This window comes from Penaeus monodon, chromosome 13 (genome assembly GCF_015228065.2).
Source record: "Penaeus monodon isolate SGIC_2016 chromosome 13, NSTDA_Pmon_1, whole genome shotgun sequence".
Classification (NCBI taxonomy): Eukaryota; Metazoa; Arthropoda; class Malacostraca; order Decapoda; family Penaeidae; genus Penaeus; species Penaeus monodon.
This window is the reverse complement of record NC_051398.1, coordinates 26,400,088-26,411,789: the sequence shown is the minus strand read 5'-3', so window position 1 is coordinate 26,411,789 and position 11,702 is coordinate 26,400,088. Positions and strand designations below refer to the sequence as shown.

Here is an 11,702-nt window from a genome sequence, read left to right as displayed (position 1 = left end):
TTTTTTTTTTTTTTTTTTTTTTTTTTTTTTTTTTTTGGGTGGGGGGGGTGGGGGGGGTGGGGGGGTGGGGGGGGGGGGGGGGGTGGTGGTGTGTGGGGGGGGGGGGGGGGGTTGTTTGGGGGGGTGGTGGGGGGAAAGGGGCCCGAAAATAGGGGGCCGCAAGGTAGCAAAAGGGAGTCAATTAGTAGCCCTTGGACTACAGATTTCATTTTTTATGTAAAAACTATGATTATCAATTTTATTTTTTATGGGACATTAAAATAAAGGATAAGAAAAAAAAATAAAGAAAGTAAAAAAAAAAAAAAAAAAAAAAAAAAAAAAAAAAAAATTTATTTTTTTTGGGGTTTTGGGGTTTTTTTTTTTTTATATAAATTTAAATATATAAAAAATTATAATTTATATAATATTTTTTTTTTTTATTATAAATATAATAATATAATATAATCATAAAAATTTTTAAAATTATAAATAAAATTATATATTAATATATCATATATAATATTATATTATAAATAAATAATTTTATATATATAATATAAATATAAAATATAATTTATTTAGATAAAATTTTATATTAAAAATCTTTTAAAATATATTATAAATATAATATTTTATGAATAATATTATATATGATATATAATTAAAAAATGATTATATAATTAAAATAATATATAAATAATATAATTATATATTTATATATATATATATATTAAAAACACCCCACACAAAAACCAACACACACACACACACACAAACACACAACCACACAACACACACACAAAACACACACCCCACACAACAAAACACACAACCCCCAACACACCAAACACCAGGCTTTACATTCCATGTAGCATGTCCAGGGAGTGTTTAGTCCATCTCTGGGCTGTAGCCCCAAAAAGTAAAATAGACGGATGGTCTGGGGGCAACAGGAGCATGAACTTGATCAACAAGAGCATTTTGGGGATGTTTTTACATATGCAGAAGGACCAAGCACAGTCTTTTAGGGCCCTTTATACTGCCAGTTTTTCTCAATGAAGCAAAACCGGAGCTATCTATTTCCCTTTTAGTTCATCTTGAGCCCTTTTTTAACAAGTCCCTTAGGGGTTTTCATTGGGAGGGCCATGTGTCCAACTAATGGTAACAGAGACTGGGAGGGCCGTTACTTTCATGTCCCGGGCCCAATTAGGCTATATGGGCACCTAGCCATTTCCCCGGGATGACCCGCCCCCAGGTTTTCTCTGTGAGACGATCCTGGAAAGAGGGGGGCCATGGGATGACCTAGGGGGCAGGGTTGGGCAGCCAACCAGTCCTTTTTGAGGAGTTAGAGAGGGTGAGGGCCATTTCAGCCAGCCCCCTTTTGGCATTAGCCCCCTTTATGATATGATGATGATGAATGTTTTCGAGAGAGAGAGAGTGTGTGTGGGCGTGCGTGGTGCGGCGTGCGTGCGTGCGTGCGTGCTGCGTGCGGTGGGCTTTTCGTGCGTGCGTGTGGTGTGTGTTGTGTTTTGGGTTGGTGTGTGGGGTGTTGGTGGGGGTGCATGCATATGTACATTTTTATATATTATAAATATATATATTATATGGTGTGTTTGGGTGTGTTGTGTGTGTGAAAAAACAAAAAAAAAAGTGGACAACCAAATTTTATAAATAAATAAAAAGTGCATATGTAAATTAACACCAGTTGTTTTTGAATATTTTTAAAGGCCTAACTTATTGCACAAATTTTTTTGAAAAAAGTAAGTTTCTGTTTCAGATTGACTCGGTTTATGTTGGCCCCCCACCCACCTTAGAAGTTACAATCTTCAACATTAAGGAAAATTGATCGGGCATTTTTGCACAAAAATTTTTAAGTATTGGCACAGGTTTTGTTTCCCCAAATATATTTAAGGTTAAATATTTGATTATTCTAAAGAATAAGATTTCTAAGGATGCCCTATTCCAGTTTTAGTTTAAAATCCTTTTTCAATCTTGCAGGAAAAACAAACATCAGGTGGACCCAAGAAGAATAGAAATTTCAATCATGAGTTATCAGAAAGCATTGGGTGTGAAGATTTATTTTTGAAAACCCGGAAGTGCTGATCTGTGCAGAAGCCAACAATTTACTCTCAGGGGCAAAGTTCTCCAAGTATTCTGCCCTTTTGGTGAGTTTTGAGGTCTAGAGAGCGTTAAAAGTGGGGCGATTTGTGAACCCCCTTTGTGTGTATTTTTATTATTTTAAAAGAAAAACATTTTTTTGGAAAAAAGTCCTGAATTTTCAGGAGAAGAGGCAAAAAGGGGTTGAGGGGTTGGTGCTCAGTGGGGAGGAACCCAAAGAGAGGGAAGAAGTAAAAAAGCAAAGAAAAGACCCCTCCCCAACCCAAGCCCCCACCTCCATCATCGAGATGACCCGCGTCGCAGTCGCAGAGAGGGGGAAAGAAAAAAAGGGAGAGGGAAAGGAGAGAGAGAGGGGAGAAAAAGGGGAAGGGGGAAAGAGAAGAGTCAGGGAGAAGGAGTTTTGAGCGAAACAGGATGTTTTTTTTAAAGGTAGGAAGCAAACACAACAATATGTGTGTGGTGGTCATAATATATATATAATATAAAATATTTTAATATATATAATATTATATATTTTAAATATAATAAAAAATAAAAATTAAAAAATTAAACATTAATAAATTTACATATATATAAAATACAAATATATACATTATAATATATATATAATAATTATAATTAAAAATTTTAATAAATATATAATATATAATTATACAATATATATATTACAATATATATAAATTATATATTATATATTAATTTAATTTTATAACTATATATATTATCAAATTTTAATATCTATATTATATTCTATATATATATATATATTATATATATATTCTATAAATATAATACATATAATAAATTTTTAAATATATAAAATAATATAATAATTAAAATATTACATATTTATATAAAATTTAAACATATTTTTTAAAAAATTTAATTATTATATAATATATTAAATATATATACAATCAATAATGATATATATATAGCATCATATATATAAACAAGGATATAAAATACAATCTATATATAAAAATATGATATTATAACACTCATATAATAAAACATATGCATAATAAATCAATATGTAAACTATGCATATATAAAAAAACTTTATATATATAAAATATGCATATTATACTCTTAATATAAACATATGCATATATATACATCGTTTATATAAACAATACATTATTTTAACATCTAAATATAAAAAATTGCAAATATACTCTAGTATATAAACATAGCATATATATACATCTAATATATAAAAAATTAGTATATATACACTATAACAAATGCACAAAAAAATTTACATATAAACAACTTAACCCAATCCCCCCGGTTTATGTCTGCCCCTGTAGGTTTTTGTGAATTTTTTACTCAGAGGTCCCTGTGTCAGCCCCCAAAGGAGTCTATCAGTAGCCCCACGATGATTTTGATTCCCTTTTCCTTGAATGGCGGGAAAATGCGTTTTTCCTTTAATAAAGATATCAATACGATTATTGTTTTTGATGTTATGATTGTTAAAATTATAAAATTTTTTTAAAACTTTTAAGAAAAAGAAAAAATGCAAAAGCCTTTTCCAAAAGTCAAGGAAAAGGGGAAACAGGGGAGAAAGGTAGGCTAAAAGTGACCCTTGATGACTAAGCACTTTTGAGCCATATGTGGAAACAATAAATAAACCCGGTTTCAGTGGGCATGGCATGTATTCTTGCCAAACTGGGGATTGGGTTTAACCCAACGCGCAGAGGGAAGAGTACATGCCATGCCCCTTTTAATTAAAATTTTTTATTGATTTTCCCCAAGAGGCTCACAGGGGCTTTGCCCCAGTGTCGTTTTTAATTACCCATCTCACCTGTTTATCTTTTCCCTGACTTTTGGAAACATCTTTTTTATTTTTCATTGTCTTAAATGTTTCCAAGATTTTTAATAACAATTTTATAATATAACATGAATAAAAAAAAACGTTGAATCAATTGTATCAAAAAAAACAAAAAAAAAATTTTTCCATATATATATATAATATATATATATATAAATTATAAAAAAAAATATAAAATTAATAAATAACATAACAAACATATACATATACATATAATAACATATACATATAAATACTTAAATAATATATAATAATATATATTATATATAAATATAATTTTTACATATACATTTAACAATACAAACATTATAAATATAATATAATATATATATATATATATATAAAATAAAAGATATATATAATATATAATTAAAACAATTAATTTATATTATATAAAAAATAAAATATATAAAATAATAAAAATAATATAATATAATAGATAGAAAAGATATAAGATTTAAAAAATAATATATAAGTTTTTATAAAAAAAAATTATAATAATAATATAATAAAAATTATATATATATAATATATATTATATAGATTTTATATATATAATAAATATATATATATATATAAAAAAAAAAAAAATTATATAAATAAATAAAAATTTTATATACTATTATAGTTTTAATTAATAATTTAAAATTTATATATATAAAAACACAACACCAACTACATTTTATACAATGGGGAAATTTTTAAACTTTTAAAAAAATTTGAAAATCATATATGTATGAGTAGGAATTTTTGGTAGAATCAGGCCCCCCGGGGTTTCGGAGGTTGGTTAAATTTTTTTTATACCCCAATGGGCCAATTGGATTAAAACTTTAATTTACGGGATTCATTTTCCTTCTTAAATTAAAAATTTAAAATATAAATTTTTTTAAATTTAATATATTTTAATATAAATTATAAAAAATCTATTAAATTTTTTGGGTGTGTGTGGGGTTTAGGGGGGGCTGCCCGCAACACAGGGCCCTAAAATGGGGGAAATTAGGAGTGGGCTTATATCAAAAGGAAAATTTGCAAATATATTTTTTCAAAATTTTAAAATTTTTATAATTAAAAATTTTAATTTTTATATTTTTTTTTTTTTTTTTTTTTAATTTGGGAAAAATTACCCTGGAAATGGTGTGTGGTGTGTGTGTGTGTGGGTTTGTGTGTTGGTGGGTGTTGGGGTTTGGGTGGGTGTTGGGGTTTGTGGTTTTTTTGTTGTTTAATTTATTTTAATGAAGTATCGTGAAGTTTCCCCTTTTATTAAGCAAACTTTTTTTTTTTTTTTTTTTTGAACACTGAGGGATTCAGTAACTGTATTGTTTTGTCAGTGTTGCTAGGGCATTTTCCTAAAATATATAAAAAAAATTATGCATCAATAAATTTACATAACTAGTTTGAAATTAAAGTTAATATTCATGACTTGTAAAGTGGCTCCTCTCCTCTTTATTTCAATTTTTTTTTGTTAAACATAAACTACACAACTTTTCTGCGCGTGTGCGCACACACACACACAACACACAAACACACAACCACACCACACACACACACACACACACACACACACACCCACCCCCAACACCCACACACACACACACACACAAGATGCACACACACACGCAAGTACACACACCACGCACAGATAACACACAACAGATACCAACACAACCAGACACCACAACACAGATCAACACACAGATACACACACACACCAGTAACCACACAAAATACAAACACCCCCAAAATACACACACACACACAAAACCCCACACCAACGAAAACCCACCCCACCCAGAACAACCCACCCAAGAACACACACACACACAGATACACACACACACAAGATAACACCCACCCAGAACAAACCCACACCAACCACAAACACACACCCACACCACACACCCCAACACACACACCACACACAACAGAAACACACACCAGTACCACACACCCAGATAACACACACACAAGACAAACCACACACACACACAGATACCACCACCCCCACCCCAACCCAAAACACACACCAAAACCCCCCAAACCCCCACGACTCTCTTTTCTCCTCCTAAAACCCACACCCCAAAACCACACCCACCACACACACAAACCCCCAACACACACAACACACAACACACACACACAACCACACAACACACACACACACACACACACACCACAACAAACACCCCACACACACAAACACACAACACCACAACACCACACACACACACACACCACCCCCACCAAACACACAAAAACACACAAAACACAACCACACACACCACACACACACACACACAACACACACACAACCACACACACAAACACACAACAACACACATACCACAACACACACACCCACACACACACCCCCACACACCCACCCACACACACAACACCCCAACACACACACAAAAAACACACCACAACAACACACACACAAAAATTTATAGTTTTTAAGCCCCTTTTATGTAGGGACAAAGCTTTTAAAAATTTCTATTTTTTTTTTTTCCTTTCTTTTTTCAAAATCAATTTTTTGAGGGCTGTCAAACTTTTTTTCAGATCTTTTACAAGTCATGTAAATTGCTCTGAGTTACCTTTTCAAATCAAAAAAAAATAAATTGCAATAGAAGATGCTAAAAAAAACCTGGCAGTAGGTTTTCCCAGCCCCCTTATAGCAAATACCACATCCCTCCCCTCACTATCTGAGGCAAGACCTCAGCAGTATGGTTACCAGCAGCCAAACTTCCCAGGTTATGATCAATATCATCCCCACTCCCGGGGTTTCCCAAATACAAAAATTTAGGGGAAAAGTAAGTTTTCCAATGGTGTATATTTTATGCAGGATACATCTATACTTATCATCTTTCATGCATAAATGTATATATGACAAATCTTGTTCAAAAGTCTAAGATTATGCTGCATTTCAGATATCCTCCCAATGTCCCACCTGGACACCACTGGGGCCCTGCAGGTACTCCAGGTACAGCTCAGCAACAGCAGCAACCCTGGGCAGCTCACCATCTGCCATACCACCCTCACCCAAAGGTGAACATTTTCCTCCAACTACACCTGCAGGGAACCACTCAGACCACCCTTGGAGCCCAGCGTAACTCCCATAATGACAGTCCATATGAGAACAAGAGTGCTGGCAGATCCAAACTTGATGAGCGCTTGGAGAAGATGGAGCCAGCTATCAACATCAACAACAAACCACCCAAACACGAGTCTGAAGAAGAGGAGGACAAATCAAATCTGGACTTGGACACAAGGATTGCCATGCTGCTGCAGAACAAGGACAGTGGGATGGCTCCGCCATTCCTGGCTCTTGGGCTGGAAAGTGATGAGGAGGAGGAGAAGAAGGAAAATATTGTCCAGGAGGAGAATAGAATGAAGGAAAAGGGAAAATTAGTGGCCCACTTCCTAAGTAGCAGTCCCACGATCAGATAGATTCTTCCTTGTGGGAGAGTGATAGTAAATGGTGAATTCGAAAGAACTAGAGAGGGGGGGAAGTCAGAGGGGGTCTTCTAGAAAACATTTTAGAACCTCTTTCATCTCCTCCATCCCCATTCTTGTCACATGAGATGTACTTGTATTGGCATGAGAAGGGGAATGAACTGAAGAAAGAAGCGCAAAGGAGAGAGAAAGAGGAAAATAGAGAAAGATTAAAAAAGCTCAAGAAAAAGAAAGTGAAAAAGAAAAGTAAAGAAACTAAAGGAAATGATAAAGTGAAAGAAATTAAGAGTGAAGTGAAAGTAGAGTCTATGCAAGAAGATAGTCAAGTAAATGGTATTGATGATGATAGGATGAGTTTATCTAGTTTAAGTTCAACTGAAGATCCATCTTAATTCCCTTTTTCCCCCCTGCGGAAGTGTTTTCCTCCCCCGCGGGCCCTTTTACTGCCCCTCCCCCCGGTTACTCCCAGTATGCACCCCCTCCAGGGTATCCTCCCTCTTATCTACCCCCTGGGTATCCCCCCCCACATGCCATGACCCAGGAGGCAGCCTACCAGTGGCAGCCACCTCCAGGTTATCCCCCTAATTTTGTGTCAGGATACCCAGGTTATAACACAGGTTATATGACCATCCCATCAGGATATTCTTCCATAAGCCATCCACCACCAGGCCCTAGTGTTCACCCGGACCTTTTCCACCAATTGGAGCGGGCTACCCACCTAACAGGACCCAGGATCCACCAAAAAAGGGAGGAGTACCAGCCCCAACTATCAAGTGGTACCCTTTTCATGCATACGATATCAGGGGTTTTTTGCTATAGATGAAAAACGGGGATCTAGGGGACATAGGCCAAAATTTGGCCATGGTTTAAAGAATTGAAAATTTAACCCTTATGTGTAGGCCAAGTCTACACTAACACTCTTGTGTGGTGTCAAGACTCCTTGCCTCCCCTCTGTAGTGTTTTCATCATTTTATCAATTAAGCATTTTTTTCTCCATTTTTTTCTCCAAGGTTTATTATTCATCATGGTTAGTTTAAAGAGATTTAAAATGTTTTTTCTGTTTTTTTGTTTTTTTAATTTTTCAGTTTCTGGACTACCCGGGCCCTTTGATAAAGTCGGGCGGGAATGGGACTTAGCTTGGAAAGAACCCCTTGGAGATATGGCTCATGGATGGTGCATGCTACACTCATTACCTGTGGAAAAGTGAAAGACCCCCTTCCTGAGTCACTAAGTCAAAATTCTTCCACAGGTTTGCACCATGGCAAGACATCCAGTCCCCCACCACCACAACGATCATAACAAGGTGCGTCGCGCCCCACTGCAAATTTTTCATGAAAGTCATCCCTGTCACCCAGATCAAACAGGTTAATATGCCATAAAGGTCTGCACATAAATTCTTGCTTAAGTACATAACTCTGTGAAGGTTTTTGCATGACATCATCATCATTGGGGAAAAATAAGTGGGGGGGGCTCACAGGCACCACCCTTCATTTGCCTAGAGGGTCCCTGTGGCGAGCGCCGGCAAGAGCCCGGGCCCCATTCTAGCTCTTACAACAGGTTTGATTTGTTTGCCCAAGCCAGATTTCTAGGACATCTCCAGGCCTCTCCCCCAGGGTTGTCCGAAAGAAACAACTGGTGGACAGGAACATCCTGTGGGAAACGAGCCAGGTGGCCATATAGCCTGAGTTGGCAATTGCAGATTATGCAAGTAACATGTTCTGTACCAGTCTCACAGTGCAACTGCAAGGATCTGTTACAAAAGGCAACAAGACAGGTTTCCCAAAGACCCAGGTAAAAGGCAGATCGGGGCCTTGAAGATTGTAGCTTGGCCCTTGCAGAGGGGCCCCCCAAATACTCTGTTGAGAGATTTTAAACCAGGAAAAATCCATCATGACTTCCTGACCAACAGCCGGGAGTCATGAACGCACTACCAAGGTATATAATGTCTCTGTGCCTAAATTTTTCCCCCGAAGCAATCCCAACGAATGGGAATCTAGGGCCCCAAAATCCTGGATTTGGTCTTGCCCAAGAGACCACAAACCTTAGAGGCTTTGCTCTTTTTAAAGCATCAAGAAGCTAAGGATTCCAGAGTCAGATAGAAAAGCAACATGATTAGCAAAGTTAAGTTCTGTACCCTTGATAATGCCCAGAGTTGCTCGCACATTGAATTTGGACAGTAGCTCTACCCAGTATCCAGTCCATGTTATAAAGTGTTTATGCAAGAACACAGCCGTGCCTCACTCCTGAAAAAAGGGGAAAAAGCGACAGACCCCCACCCCACTTTTAAACACTTTCATACTAGTATAGAGGCTGAATTAAAACCAATAATCCTTTTTTTTTTTTAATATGATGGGAGGGCATCGTTGTAGAGGTTTAAAGGGGGGTAATTTCAAAGGGGGGTAGCATCCTCTAAAAGTATTGAGGGGAGCCTTGACTAGGGAAGGACAGTTTCTTCAAGGGTTAGATATATCAAAAAGCTGACAAATTTTTGCCATCTGGAGGTATTCTCTAATGGGAAATTTTTTAACTGAAATTCACTCCCTAACAGTAAAAATTTAGGGCCTAATTTGGGTGTAAGTGATTTGTTTTTTTAGTGTTGTAGTAGAACATATTTTAAAATTCTTTAGGATATTGGACTGTTTAAATAAGATGAAAAGTTATGCCCTAGGCCTATTATCTACTTCCAAAATTGACAAGTCCAACAAAAATTTGAGTGAATAGGAATGCAAAGGCTTTTTAAGGTCGAAGGCCAAAAGGTTTGCTTCCCTGACTTAAAATTGCTCAGAAATTCAGGCAAGTAGTGTTAACCCTGAAGCAGAAACCAATTTTTTGAGTGTAGGCTGAAAGGTAGAAAGTAAAAACAGATGACGAAAGAATACAAAGCAAGAGCATTAGGTTCATCAAAAGCATCTACAATAATGAAAGAATTGGCAATGCAGAAAAGTAGACAGATGTGAGAGCAATGAGAGAGAGAGTCAAACACACAAAAAAAATTTTCCCAAATCAGTCCCCAATTTTTACCTAACATCAGTTAATGCTTTTCTTGAACAATACTACACAAATAATTAGTAGAAGACCTCAGAAAATTCATATGACTTGCATTAAAGCTGGGAACAGCAGGTGTCATTATGGCTTTTGCCCCTAGGCCAATCAGTAGCAAAAAGGTCCACCTCTGGAAAAAGGGCCGATGGACAGGTGACGTTGGTTGCGGGGAAAGGGGATATCCGAATTTTTCCCAGGGACCAAAATTAAATAAAGTGCCCTGGTTTTCAAATGTCCTAGGAATTCTAAGTCTCTCTGAATTATGCAGAATACTGTTCACTGATTTTATTAATTTTCCATGTATTTTAGATAAGATTTTATTTATTAAAAAATCAGCCCGATGATTTTATATATCAAAAACCAAAAAAAATACTGGCACAATGAAATTTTTCAACATGAACCCAAATCTTAGGTTTTGGGGTGAAACCCACCTCAGGAGTCGCTGTGAGCTAGAAAGTCCCACAGGAGCGTCCATGTAATACACACGGCCTTTCCAACTTTATTTAAAAAATTTTTCTGAAGTGGGACAGAAATCAGAACTATATAGGCTTATTTTTGTCGTAAAAGTGGACAGTCATCATAGTCTTACCCATACAGGAATCAAGGGTTTTATATATATATATAATATATTTAATATATTTATATAAAATATATTTATATATATATATATATAAAATATATATATATATTATAATAATATATATATGATTGATTTTCTTTTCCAGCGCTGTGTGATATTTTTGAGGAACTTAAAAGTATTCTAAAACGAGATTTCAACAAAAGAATGATAGAGGCCACAGCGTTCAAGACCTTTGAAGCCTGGTGGGATGACCAGGAAAGGAAGTTCAAAGTGAGTCTTTTTCTCACCTTTTTATTCTCTTTTTGTGTCTCTTCCTTCATTCCTCTCTATATCTCTCCCATACTCTTTCTCATTTCTCTTTCTCTTTCCCTTCATTTCTTTCTCTTCTTATTCACTGTTCTTTCTTCCCCCCCTCCCATTTCTTTTTTTTAAAGTAAATAAAGTGAAAGTCAGAATACAAGGTGATTAAAGCTGAATCCAGTGCAAGAAATTTTCTTCAGTTTACATATTACTTTATTATATGTATATAAAAACATTTTCTTACTAACACATTTTTATGCCTAGGCACAAGCTGCTGCAGAAAAGGAGACATTCACAGACAAGCAAGCAGGACCTCAGGCTCGAATAGAAAAAATAAATTCAATAACGTCTTTATTAGAAAATCAAGGGAAGGTTTTTTTCTTTACCCCCAGGTCTATG

The 11,702-nt window shown here is 35.5% G+C and overlaps 1 pseudogene; it reads left to right on the top strand.

The window, feature by feature from the left end:
- The first annotated feature begins 1,121 nt into the window (after window positions 1–1,121).
- LOC119579901 overlaps window positions 1,122–11,702 on the top strand; it is a 59,133-nt pseudogene continuing 48,552 nt past the window's right edge.